Source organism: Polyergus mexicanus, unplaced genomic scaffold, assembly GCF_030449975.1.
Source record: "Polyergus mexicanus isolate NDT 795.1 unplaced genomic scaffold, iyPolMexi1.0 SCAF_25, whole genome shotgun sequence".
Classification (NCBI taxonomy): domain Eukaryota; kingdom Metazoa; phylum Arthropoda; class Insecta; order Hymenoptera; family Formicidae; genus Polyergus; species Polyergus mexicanus.
In genome coordinates this window covers 3,023,976-3,037,715 of record NW_027223345.1, presented here as the reverse complement: position 1 = coordinate 3,037,715, position 13,740 = coordinate 3,023,976, and positions in this window count along the sequence as shown.

Here is a 13,740-nt window from a genome sequence, read left to right as displayed (position 1 = left end):
CGGTAGATCAATGTGCGCATCGTGAACACGTTGCGGATACTCGAGATCAACTTCAAGGATGTAGCCTATAGGCGAATCGAGCACGATCGATGATGTATATAAATTGGATACGTTGTCGAACCATCGAAAATCTGCATAGGGCAAGGGTTGACACATTGCCCATCCGTACAAATTATTTACATCAAAGTACGTGAGATACGTTGAAGGTTTCGATGGATCGTACGACTGCATATACTTGTTATTAGCACGTGCGTATCTGTTGGAACATTGACTCAAACCGCCGCGTATTCCGCGTTCGATAAATAAACCCATGTCGATATCCTTAAGCAATTCAAATGTAATATTTGTATGCTTCAACATGGCGTCCCACGTGTATCCGGGAAGAGTATAGTAATACGCGGGGTCGAGCCCATAACTTTTAATACAACTCTCGCGGAAATTTTCAAAAATATCTGCTAATAACAAGACATCAATTTTGAAATACAAGTCGCTATATTCGCCCAGCGTTCGAATGGAGAACCACTTCCACACGTACTCGGCGTGCGCGTAATCGCTCTCGGATATCGTGTCACCGGTCAAGGAACTGTAAAATGATTCGCGCGGTGGTAAACACGTATCTTGCAACCTGTCGACGCAGTCAATATATTCGCACAAAAAGACGCCCTTCCGTGTTAATAAATTGAAATCGTCGTTCGGTAAATTTTGAAATTCTGATTTTTAAATTGTGAGTTTGTCTTTATTCAAGAATGATGCCAATTTTTCGAGACTGGTTGTAAGAAATTTATATGAATCAATAAAACGCAATTTAATATTATTTTTCGATTTCTCTTCGGCAAGTTTAACATTTCTCGTAAATGATATATATTTTTCTTTTGTTATCGGAAGTATTTCAATTTCCCCTTCGAACGCTGTAGCAATTCTCTTGATAATAAAATGTGCATCGTAACCGGATAAATTATGAAAAACTATTGGAATGCAAAAAGAATCTTTATAATTTAAATTGCAATTTTAATGCGCGGGACCTCTGTACCGCCCGGTCAGATGACAATGATCGCGTACGCGCGTATCGTCTTGTACGAATGGTTTCTCGCAAATGTGGCATTGTGTCGCGTTGTAAAATTTTTCACATTCATCAGATTAAATTTACCATGGGGACATTAGCTGCTAAAATACTTTTTACATGCAGTGCTAAATTTTTAAGTTCTTCGACGAACCATGATATGCAATTTATATCGCGACGGGAATGATACGCGGATAACGAATTATCGTACGAACAATGTACATAATATGCTATGCCAAATACTTTGTGATGTTGGTAGTTTCTCTCTTCCTCCGTCTTCTCTAAAATGCACTCTAGATCGGTGTATACGACGAAAGGAAGCCGCTCCTTTTGATTATAATTGTTGAACGCGAGCCACTTGTCCTTATCGCTCGATAATTGTATAGCGCACTCGTTCATCTCTCGACAGTCCACCGTATGTGACTGTAATTTGTCATTCGAGTCAAAGTAGTGCAAACATCTGTAAAAGAAATAATTTTTAATTTTTGTTCAAAGATTTCTGCAATGTATTTTATTAAATATATATGTACCGATCGTAGATATATTTTTGACCATTATGTTTGCTCAATTGCGAGGTCACGAGGCGGGATAGATTCTTGATCCACGCGAAATGTCCAACGTTGTTGTCTTCCACGTACAGCAAGTTGACGTGTTTGTCTCTTGATAGCTCACTCAGACGTATCGGGACAATGTTCTTTTCCTCGATACTATATACATTGATTGAGATATCGTTGAGAAGCTCGAATTTTTTAATTTGGTTCACAGTCACTGGAAACTCAATGTCCTGGAGATTCAGCACTGTCGTGTAATGAGGATACAAAGATTCCCGATCCACGTTTCTTTCGGCTGGATGTAGAGCGGCGACCACAGACCACGCAAAACACGCATTGTCATTAGATTGCACGTTGATTACCACTCTTTTCATCGTTATCGCCCGCGATAATTTTATATGACATCCCGCGCGCAAAGGATTATGTTTATTTATATTTACATTTAAATCGAGTATTCGCGATAATGCCCACCCACTATCGCGTTCCTGAAAGTCTTCGAGCGATGCTAGAGTGGGCTCAAAAACGCGCCGCTCGTACCATTCGCGTAAATCGGTTGTGCGAAAGAGTTCATAGTTTCTCGTATTGATACTTTTATTTGCGTGTTTATCACCCATCACAAATTCACCATTGAAGATTGTATTAATTTTCACATTAAAGTGTTTTTTCAGCACGGTTTGCACGTGTTCGAGCACAATATCTTTGGCATCTTCGAAAAATTGGCGAGGCTCGATGTGATTATGATTTATAACCGCACCAGTCAATATGCGGCTCTCGAACGCTGTATCGATCTCTCGCCAAATCAATCCGTGTCGCCGCATGCTGCATCCTGCACCTGCGTGTACAAAACGCGTGCGTAACGAGTGCTTCAGCCCCTCGAGTCGTGCAATTCGAGCAATCAGCGATTGTCGAATCCCAATCAATAATCGTGGACGTTTGATTCGACTTTGCTTTTCCAATGATTCGATATATTCGTTGCATCGTTGCTCCCACGCAATGTACTCCTCTATCGAATTTACCCATGCAGATTGCTCGAGCAGATTTCGTTCGGCACTGTTTTCTGCAATATTTCCAAATTTATGCCGAAAATTTTTGCTAACAAGATGTGCTTATTAACAGCTCTTGTCTCGGAACTCTTGGCGAAAATACTGACAGGGTGTGCCTCTTTACCTCGATTTTATATTCTATCTCGATGTCTCTTTCCATCATGTGTATCTAAATCTTTATTTCGCGATTTGTCACGTACATTTTGGCTAATGTCGATTATTGCATTTTGTCGTCTAGAGATGATGTCAAATCCCAGGTGTATCGCAAAAGTTTCAAATTACATGCAGCTGTCCAATGTTAGTGCAATTTAATCATGAGGATTATCCTTATATTTTAGGATTTTGTCATGTTTTGTCACGCGCGTTTGAAATCTGATATCTATGGGTGATGTCATCGCGAAGCAGCCGTATATCGGCGCTTGAAAATTTTATATTACGTTGCATTTTTGTGCATTCGGCTAAATCTCACACCTGGTGATGATGTCATCGCGAAGCAGCCATATATCAGCGCTTGAATGGAAAAATTGAAAAAAAATATCGCGTCATCAATAATCCCCACCACATTGCAATGTTGCAACGCTAATACATATTTTAAATATGTTCAATACGTTCAGTATTGCATCGACCACTTGTGCGAAAGGTTCATATAAAAATGTATCCCACTGAAGGAAGCCGCATGAATTATTATGTTCCGATTCAAGATGCTGATGAAACTTCATCGTGTAAGAAGAAGAAATGTAACAAGTAAGTTTTAATTAACTTAAAGAATTTTTATAGTTTTTAAATATTTTTATACTTTTTAAATATTTATATAAATAATATTGTTTTTACTCCCTAGCATTTCATCCGAGCCTCGTCGCGCGGTTCGTATACTCGGAAGACGATACGCCTTAACCCCGACGTCATATAAATATTTGGACATTGGAATAAACGTTGGAGCTGTATCTTGCGTGGAATTGGTTCTCGGCGATAATCGTGGCAATCAAATAATATTGCGCTTTGAAATGTGGAAATCGCTAATGCAGAAACGTGTGGACATTGAACGGCTTCTACAATCGACTGAAATCCCATTGCGGATTCGAGATTTGACATTCGAAGTGGTTAAAATATCTGATTCGAATATTATAAAAATAGGATTATCAAATAATTCTTTATATATGAAACCGCCAACTCTATTCTATTTATTCGATTTTGAAAAATGTATAAATCATGTGTATTACTGGTTATGCGAAAATACGCATATTGTAAATGAAAAATTCAAACAATTTGTAACTGTTTTACAACAAACGTTGATTACCACTCTTTTCATCGTTATCGCCCGCGATAATTTTATATGACATCCCGCGCGCAAAGGATTATGTTTATTTATATTTACATTTAAATCGAGTATTCGCGATAATGCCCACCCACTATCGCGTTCCTGAAATTCTTCGAACGATGCTAGAGTGGGCTCGACAACGCGCCGCTCGTACCATTCGCGTAAATCGGTTGTGCGAAAGAGTTCATAATTTCTCGTATTGATACTTTTATTTGCGCGTTTATCACTCTGTTGTGCCTCCGGAGAGGCACGGTAATTGGGATCGTTTGCCGGAAAGAATTTAGGAATTCGGGCTCCGCCCGAGAACTTCACTGTCTTTATTTGTTTAGAAATGACACTTTTGCATTTAAATAAGTATATTAATATCTATTTTATTCGTGACTTGGCTTGATTATTACAATGTTCCCGCACTTTCGCTCGCGTCGCGTATCGCGATAACGGATATCTTAACGTGCGCGTGTCTAGAGTCGAGTTTCGATCTCGAGACTCGCCTCTCGCTTCTTCGTATATATTTCTGCCGACTGCGTGGCTATTCAATATTTTAATAATTATTGATACTCGTTTTGACACTCGCGGTTGTTAGAGATATTGTTCGCGTAAAGGAATAAAGATTGCCCATTTGGTAGTTATTGTGACTACTATTAATTAATGATCAAAATTGTTCGCGTAATATTAATGGTAAAGACTGCCCGCCGTTCGTTAGCGGTTGGCCTTTCTATTAACTCGCTTTGGCTACCCGGGAGGGGGTCGTTTAGCGACAAAGCTGTGTGTCTTGTCGCTTGATTTTGGCAATATCCGGATGCAAGCTAAGAAGTTTTAAGTAGGACTTCTTTGCTTGCACTTTCGCAATTTCTTTATTCCTTTTTATTTCGCTTTTAAGTAGGACTTCTACGTTGCATTTTCGCAATGTCCTTCTTCCGCTTGCCCTGATTTCCGCGTTTTGGCAATGAAATGATTGCACGGTCGCTCGGGCTTAGCGTGTGGCTCGCGTTGTCAGCGCTTTGTTCGGTCAACGCTCGTAACGTGATCTGTATTCACGTTACACGTTGAGCAATCATATAAAATAATATATATTTAGAATAATATATTTAATAATTCGTGTATAGCCTGTTCGGGCTATAACATCCCTCCCCCGTAAGAAAAAGAAAAACGGAGGTGTAAAAGTGACGTTTTTCGCAAAACAAAATTTCTTCTTATTCTAATATACAATATTTTTCCCGTATATAATATGAATATAATCGTTTCTTATTCTAAAATCGTGTGCTTAAACTACGTATGGGTCTTGGGAATCCGTATGATATACGTGGTTCGTTTTCTTCGTATATCCTGACTGACGGTCGTTTCGTATATTTCTTTTTATTTTTTATAATTATATAAATTATTAATATTATTATAATTATTGTGGTTATTCCGCTTGTCGCCATAGGATATACGAATTATTTTTGTGTGAAGAATTTGTCGTTATTGTCTTGCAAATCGTTGTTCATCTCTTTTAATTTATTTTTTAGTTCTGTTAATTCTGAATGCTGGACGATATTCTGTTGTTTCGTGTCTAGTATGTCTGTATTATCTCGTATAAATGTAATATTAATTTCCGGTAAATACGTTTCTATTTCGCTACCTTGTATGACGTCTTTTGGTTGTATCGTCATTTCTGTTGTTATTAATTTACATTTATTTTGAAGGGTAATTTGCCCTGTTCCTTTAATTACTTTTCTAATCTTGTTATACTTTTCGCATTGAATTATTATTGATTGTTCGCGTACAGTTGAATATAGCCAAGTAAGTGGCTGTTGTAACGGTATCCATATTGTTTCTGTCGCAATTACATGTTTACTTTTGCAAGCCTCGTTCTGGTTTTGTGGTTGCAAGTACATTTATATTTCGCACGGCGCGTTTGAATTAATACGGTGTATTGGTTGTGTTTTCTCGGACATGTATCACATGGAATTTATTTGGATACACTTTTTTAAATCGTCCTCCGTTATTATGATATACGTTAATCCTTCTCTATTAACTACGATTATTTCGTGGTTTATTTCCGCGTGCGTAAATATATTTTTATGATCGTAAGTAGGTAATTACCTTTATTATATCGTATACTGGTTGTGAGATTAGTGGGAATCGCAATACAGTAAATATGATTGATCCTTCACGGCATGGTTATTTTAATATATTCTTCTATTGCTAACTATTCATCGTTTCGGATTTCGAAAGGAAAATATAAACCGTGAGGTAATTGGATAGCTGCTTCTTTTAACTGTGTTATAATATCGCTAATAGGTGTTAGTACGGGGTGCATCGTGCCCTTGCGTACATACGTAAGATATTCTATTACATCTCCCGCATCTCGAATTAAATCTGTTATCATCGCGGTGGTTACCGTAAAATGTTCGGTTATTTCTTCGCGAGTACTGTATTCTCGAACATAATGGTTTAATAGTTTACCGTTATGATCTAGTATATTTTCTAGTTTATCTAGATGTATTATAGTACTATTTAAAATTTTTATTTGATTTTTCGCGATATGTTAAATGGTTTGCTGATTATTTTGTAGGAGATTTAATTGTTCATTTATTAACTCTTTATCATTCGCATCCATTGTACCGAACAATGTTTTCGCTATTGTGCCTATTCCGTCGACGAGACCTCTACGTCCGTTCGTCCGTGTCTTATATAGCGTATTTATTAGAGTCATCAATTTTGTTAACTGTTTCGACTCGTTTTTTACGATTTCTTTTAAATTGTCGCAAGGACGTTTATGGTGGAGTTCCGATTTTATTTGTTCGCACATCTCGTTGGTTTGTTGGATGTATTGATTTATTTGCCATGCTTTGTCGTTTAGTGTTGTAATATCTAGTTTAATAACTAATTTCCACGTTTTTGTGGCTTGTTGCAATTGTCCGATTTTCTCGAAATATATGCCGGGGTTGTGTAGGAATTCTTGGATTTGGTAAGGTGAATCCGTTTCATGTTGCCCCGTGCGACTCTCGGCCTGTCGGCTGTTCCAGCTGACGAGTATCCTGCAATTTTATATTAAAATGTTTCATATAACCGTCTTATCGGCTCTTATTTTATGAGTTTCAGCTTTCTTCTTGCTAGCTTTTAGCGTCGTTTAGTTTTTTATTCAGTCACGTTCTACTAAGTGTCTTATTAACATGGTTTGCGCGAATCTAGTTGATCGTTCTCGTTATTTTCCCTCTTCGGAGGACGAGATTGATGATATTGGTGATGATGCAATGTTAGTGGTTGTTCCTCAAACTGACATGAATATGGTGGACGATGGATTCGACAATGCTGTCTGGGTGCCTCGTTATGAGCCTTCCGATGGATTTATTCCATTATTGCGACGACTTTGGTTGAATGTGCCTGTACGTCTTCGAGGGCGCGTTTTTCGCAATCATCTCCGTCCTACCTTCCGTAACTCCGAAGGGCGAGGTCGGGCTATGGTTGAGCAGATGCGTCGCGCTTTGGATCGGATGCGATTAATTGGTCGTTCCAGCAACGAATAAGTAAGTTCTTATTTTAATTTTCTATAAATTGTTTTAATTTATTTGTATGCATGCGCACCGCTTTTCTTCCTTTCCTGATTGTATAATTCACGTCCGAATTTTTCTCGATTATTACATACGGTCCGGTCCATAGGGATTCAAGTTTCTTGGATCGTCCGCGTCGGAGCGTTTCGTCGTGTACTAATACCTTGTCCCCGATTTTAAATTTTATTTCTCTAGTACTTTTGTCGTATTGTTTTTTGGCTTTAATTTTTTCTTCTTTAATATGTTCTTTTGCGAGCTGACTCGTTGCTCTTAATCTTTCTTTCAATTCTTGCGCGTAATCGTCGTAATTTTACGTCGGTTTAGGCGGTCTCGTCAGTGGGAGTGGTGCACTTGGACACAGTATAATTGGACACGGTGCAAATAGACACGTTACAAATGGACACGAGATTGTGCACACGGTTCAATTGGACACAGTGCATTTGGACACAGTAATTTTGGATACAGTAGCTTTTGGACACATAAGAAAATACGCATCGTTTACTTGGACACCGCTCAATTGGACACTGTTCATTTGGACACCGTTCGTTTGGACACAGAAAGATACGCACCGTTCATTTGTCAAAGGCTTTATTTTTGCCGCCGCCGTATATGCAATCTTACGGTAATTTCCTCCCCTCGAAAATCGAGCAAATGTCCTTCTTGATCAACAATGCGTATCGTTAAATCAGTAATGCTCCGTGCGACGATCGGTAGATAAATGATCTGTACTGGCGTTTCCGATATTTTATATCCTGGCGGCACGCTCGGTGAAAATTCATGTATCGTGTATACGCGCTTGTCATTGCTGTACGCGCCAGTGGTTACGCTGCATTCTATACGAATAATATTTACACTAATAATATTTATTGGTACATCCGATTCGTGCCATTTCCGAGGCTGTAATATACGATTCGACGAGAATCCCAACAACGATCCAACGTTGCCCGGTTTACTAAAATTTATTCTATAGACACATTTGATTTCATTTTTTAGCGTATTATGATTAGCGCGAAGCGTTATTGGATATTCATCGTGTTCTTCGTCATCAACAATATCGTTGGAATCAACTACGCGTCGATGTCGTAAAATTGCATGTCGGAGATATTCGTTTATAGCGTGTAATTCGTACGATCCCTCGGGAATCGCAATTTCCTTATCGTCGTTATCAAAATAAAATTTATTATTCCAAGAATTCACGTTCGATATCGTATGATACGTTTCAAAGTCCGTTAAACCAAGCTCGTAATCGCCATCGTCTAAATCTATAGCCGGAAAGTAACTTACAGCAAGCGCGCTACTCTTGCCGGTCAACGTAAGTGTAAGTGACATGCTGGAAAACTGTCAAACGAATACTGAGTCGCGATGGTGAATTGTCAGGCTTTAAATTTATATCGATCATCGACCGTTTGAAGAAATCCAAGACACAATTGTCCACAAATACTTTGATTATAATTTTGATAGGCCGTGTGATTGTATTCTATATTTGCAACATTCTGTCCAAAATATCGCACTAATTCCTTGGGCGGTCGCAGATTTCCAAAACTATCGAAATATACTACACGATCTCCCCTCTTTGCATACGCAACCCAATGAGTACCGGAACCATCGACGTCATCCAAATTGACGATACCGCTCTCATTTCGTCGTACACCGTTTATCGGTAAATTATTGCGCATGAAAACACCTCTAAAAAATTGTATACGCATACGTCTTGCAAGCTGTTCCAATTGTACATTGGTTGTTACACCGGCAGGCATTTTTATTTTGACATTTTTTTTTCTTGGCTGCTGTTGAGAACCCTCGTCCACGCTTGTATGGAGCGAGATAAAGTCCGTGACCTTCCATGGCGCGATTATGACGCTGCATTTCTTCGAGCTGACGTTGCGTCGCCTTGCTATCGTTCACCGCCGTCGCGATTCTCGCTGCTCCGCCAGCCAACGAACCGAGAACTCCCAATAATGGTAAAATTGGTAAGATACCACCGCGCTTCACTATAGGAAGTATTCGTTTTTTCGCAGTCTTTTTCTTCATCGATGATTTTTTTGTTTTCAGCCCCATACCGAATTTTGTCTTTGCCTTCATAGCCGCCCAAACAGCTGTAGCGGCTGCTCTTTCGCCAAGAGTCGAATCTCTCGCGGTAATACGCATTCGCGCTTTCGTGGCGAGTATATTATCCGCAACGTGTCGTTGACCAAGATCGTTGCTTCGGGAATAAGCTATGTCGTGCTCGCGACACGCGGCATCCAATGGATTGATACCTCGATCGCCTCTAGCCAATCGTGTTTCTAAATGAGTTCCTGGTCCGCAAAACTGATAGCCTGGAATATGTAATTCGATAGGAAGTGCGTTTATCGCACGATTTAACAAACCGCTACCTCTTATAATTTTTGCTGACATTTGTCACACTTTTTTATTAACGGTGTTGGACCGTCGAAATGTGTTTGTTGCCACGACAAATTATAATGTCGCGTGCATCGACGATACTGTTGAACCTCTGAGTCAGCTTTTATATGTTCGGGAAGCTTGTCCCACAATTGTTCCACGTAGCTACCAAAGTGTCGCAGTAAAACAATCTTGGAGATAATCTGTAACTGCTCGGTGGTAAGCTCGAGAATATCGCTGTCAACCGATAGAAGAAGAAACATTTTGAGACTGAGCGGTTTCGATTCGGTGCGCCTCTATAAATAGGGCCCCGATGACTCATTTTCCAAAATCTGATTTGAGATTTGCGAGAGCAGACATGCGGTTCGCGCGACAAGCGACGATAATCAAAGTGATAAATTTTGACGATAAAACACGAGTAATGTCCGAGAAAGAAATACGCAAGCATGGAAACATGCTGCCGACTACTATACGCGGTATCATTTGCGGTCCTTCGAATTGCGGTAAGACTAACGTGTTGATAAGTTTGATAGAAAGTCCACACGGTGTACATTTCGAGAATGTGTACGTATATTCGAAATCGCTTCAACAACCGAAATATCGATACTTGGAAAATTGGCTATTATCGATCGATGAAATTGGCTATTTTACATTCTCTAATAATAGTGACGTTATTCCACCGAGCGAGGCGCTTCCGAATTCCATTTTTATCTTTGACGACGTGGCGTGCGATAAGCAAGATACGATAAGAGAGTACTTTGCAATGGGTCGACACTCGAGCGTCGACTGTTTCTATCTTTGTCAAACGTATGCCAAGATACCCAAGCATCTTATACGGGACAATGCAAATTTACTGATTTTATTTAAACAAGATGGTACAAACTTGAAACATGTATACAACGATCATGTAAATACTGACATGTCTTACAGCGATTTTCGCGCATTCTGTCAGAAATGTTGGCAACACAAGTATGGATTTGTAGTGATTGATAAAGACAGTTTACAGACTAATGGAAGATATCGAAAAGGATTTAACGATTTTGCAATACCCTAAAGTGGTTAGTCGCTATCGATACATGGAACGAACAACGTCTAAAAAATTTTCGTCCGAGCGCAACATGACGACGACGATTGACAGTGACAATCGTGAGAAGATTGCGAGAGAGATTGTAAAAACGAGCGAATCAATCCGCAAAAAATATCGTTCTTTAAAAACCGGTCAAATGGAGGAAGACGTCGCATTGGAGAGGCACTTTAAACCAATTATCAAACCTCTAAAACAACTTGTCGAAAATACAATCAATGTGGAATCTAATGAAGCGAAAATCGAACCATCGAGTATGCTGGAAGACAAGCATCTGAAAAAAGAGTCTGGAACAAAGCGAACAAGGTCAAATATATCATTAAACGGTTCGCTAATAACTTCTACTCCAAATCAATCGAAACGTAAGCGAATGAAACAATTATCGAATGTGATTACTTCTACTCCGATAAAAGATGTACAATCGAGTCAAATATTGCACGAAAGATCGTCTCCGTATGTGGAAGAAGTTTTCGAAACCACGCATGAAACGCTTGTGACATCGGTTCAACATCTGCTACAAACGTCCGAGGGTCAAAATACATTGCGCACACATCTGGGTCCACTAGGGCAAAAATATGTTGGAGCTATTTTGAGTCAAGATAAAAATAACAGTATGGATTATGTTTACGGTGTTAAATTTTGCAACGAAGGAATGATGCTTGGTGATCAAATTTTTGATGTGGATAAAGATGACAATATAATTATCGGTGGAATAAGATACATGGGAACACCAGGTCTCTGTGAGTTGATTTTCAAGAGAATACCCGACGGTGACGTATACAATGATGATGATAAAATTAAATACAAAAATATATTACTAGCGACAAATGCACATAGACGTGGCAATGATATGCGTAATCCAGTGTTAAGTAACAAGGGATACAAGTATAAAAATATAATAGCACCATTAATCTCTATTAAAAATATAATAGCGCCTGGAAAAAAAGCTGGAAGAGGTATAAACACCGCGCGCTATGACGTTAAACGATAATATGATCGATTACGTGCATTGGAATGATCCCAACGAGTTGGTAGATCGCTTGCGATTGCTGGAAGCTTCGCGTCAAGCCGGCAACAATGCCCACAACAATGAAATATTATCAATTATCGAGAAACTTTGCGAAGCTGGCCTTATTATAAATTAATCTATGCGTCGGCGAAACGAGTCAGTCTGTCATTATTGTTTGTATCGAAATGTCGATTAATAAATTTGGATTAAATAATTAATTGAATAAAATAATCACGCTCGAGACGAATGTGCAAACGCTGCAAATAATGATGGATGAGATGCAGAAAATGCTTCGTTATGCAACTCACGCGCAGACTACATCTAATTCAGCGCATGAGAAGAAAGATATATAAAGAATATATGTGGAGGAATTATCTCATTATTGCAAATTATGTCTCGATCAAATATGTCGCAAAAGACCTCTGAAAAACAGCTGCTCGTGGAAGAATTGCATGCTCCAGCGAGAAAAAATTTCCCACGTAGACGTGTCATAGTACGCGGATACAACGATCTGTGGCAGGCGGACGTGGTCGAGATGCGTCCATATGCACGATTCAACAAAGGTTACAACTACATACTCATAGTTATCGATGTGTTGAGCAAGTATGCGTGGGCTGTACCGCTCAAGAGCAAGAGTGGAAACGAGACGGCTGATGCTATCGCAAAGATAATTCGAGACGATGGAAGAAGTCCGAAAAATTTTCAAACCGCCAGAGGAAAAGAATTTTACAACACAAATGTACAGAAACTCGTGAAGAAACACAGCATTAATCATTATTCGACGTACTCTATTATGAAAGCCTCGGTCGTGGAACGATTCAACCGAACGTTAAAGAGCAATATGTGGAAAATGTTTACGTTTAATGGAAATTACAAGTGGATCGACGCGTTGTCCCGGCTCGTTAGAGAGTACAATACGCGAAAACATCGCACTATCGGCATGAGACCTATCGATGTTACCCCCGCGATCGCCGATAAACTTTTAAATACGGTATACAGCAACGTAAAGATTGCGGCACCGGCAAGATTCAAAGTAAGCGATCCGGTACGCGTGAGTAAATTTAAGACCATCTCTCACAAAGGTTACACACCAAATTGGTCGACCGAAGTGTTTAAGATCGTTAAAGTGCAGAAAACTAATCCCGTGACCTATGCACTCAAAGATTCGCGCGGAAATTCGTCGCCGGCGGATTTTACGAATACGAGTTACAACGCGTTGCCAATCCCGACATACATCTCGTGGAAAAGGTAATACGCAAGAAGGGCGATGAGGTTTATGTGAAATGGCTGGGATTTGATGCAACACACAATTCTTGGATACATAAAAATAATATATTATAAATACGTTAACAATAATACATAATATTAAAGATATTTTCCAAATATATAAACAAAATTGTACACTTTATAAAATATACATATAATTTACAATAAATATACATATAATTTTAATTTACAATAAATATACAATTTTTATTTACAATAAATATACATGATTTTTATTTATAGCGGTATTTTGTAATGTCCCCACGGTAGCGTGTCGGTGGTTTCGGGTACGATATACCGCTTGTCATCGTACGGACTTAGAGCAATTTTTGTCTCGCGAATAGTGTATACTTCGTGTAATTTAGATCTTATACAAGACTGCTGACGCGTCATTTCAATCTCTTCGTTCAAACACCGTGTGTAATCGTTGAACGTTATCGTTCTCGCGACGACGTTACTCTTGTCACCTTTTACCTTTTTTGTGTCTTTTT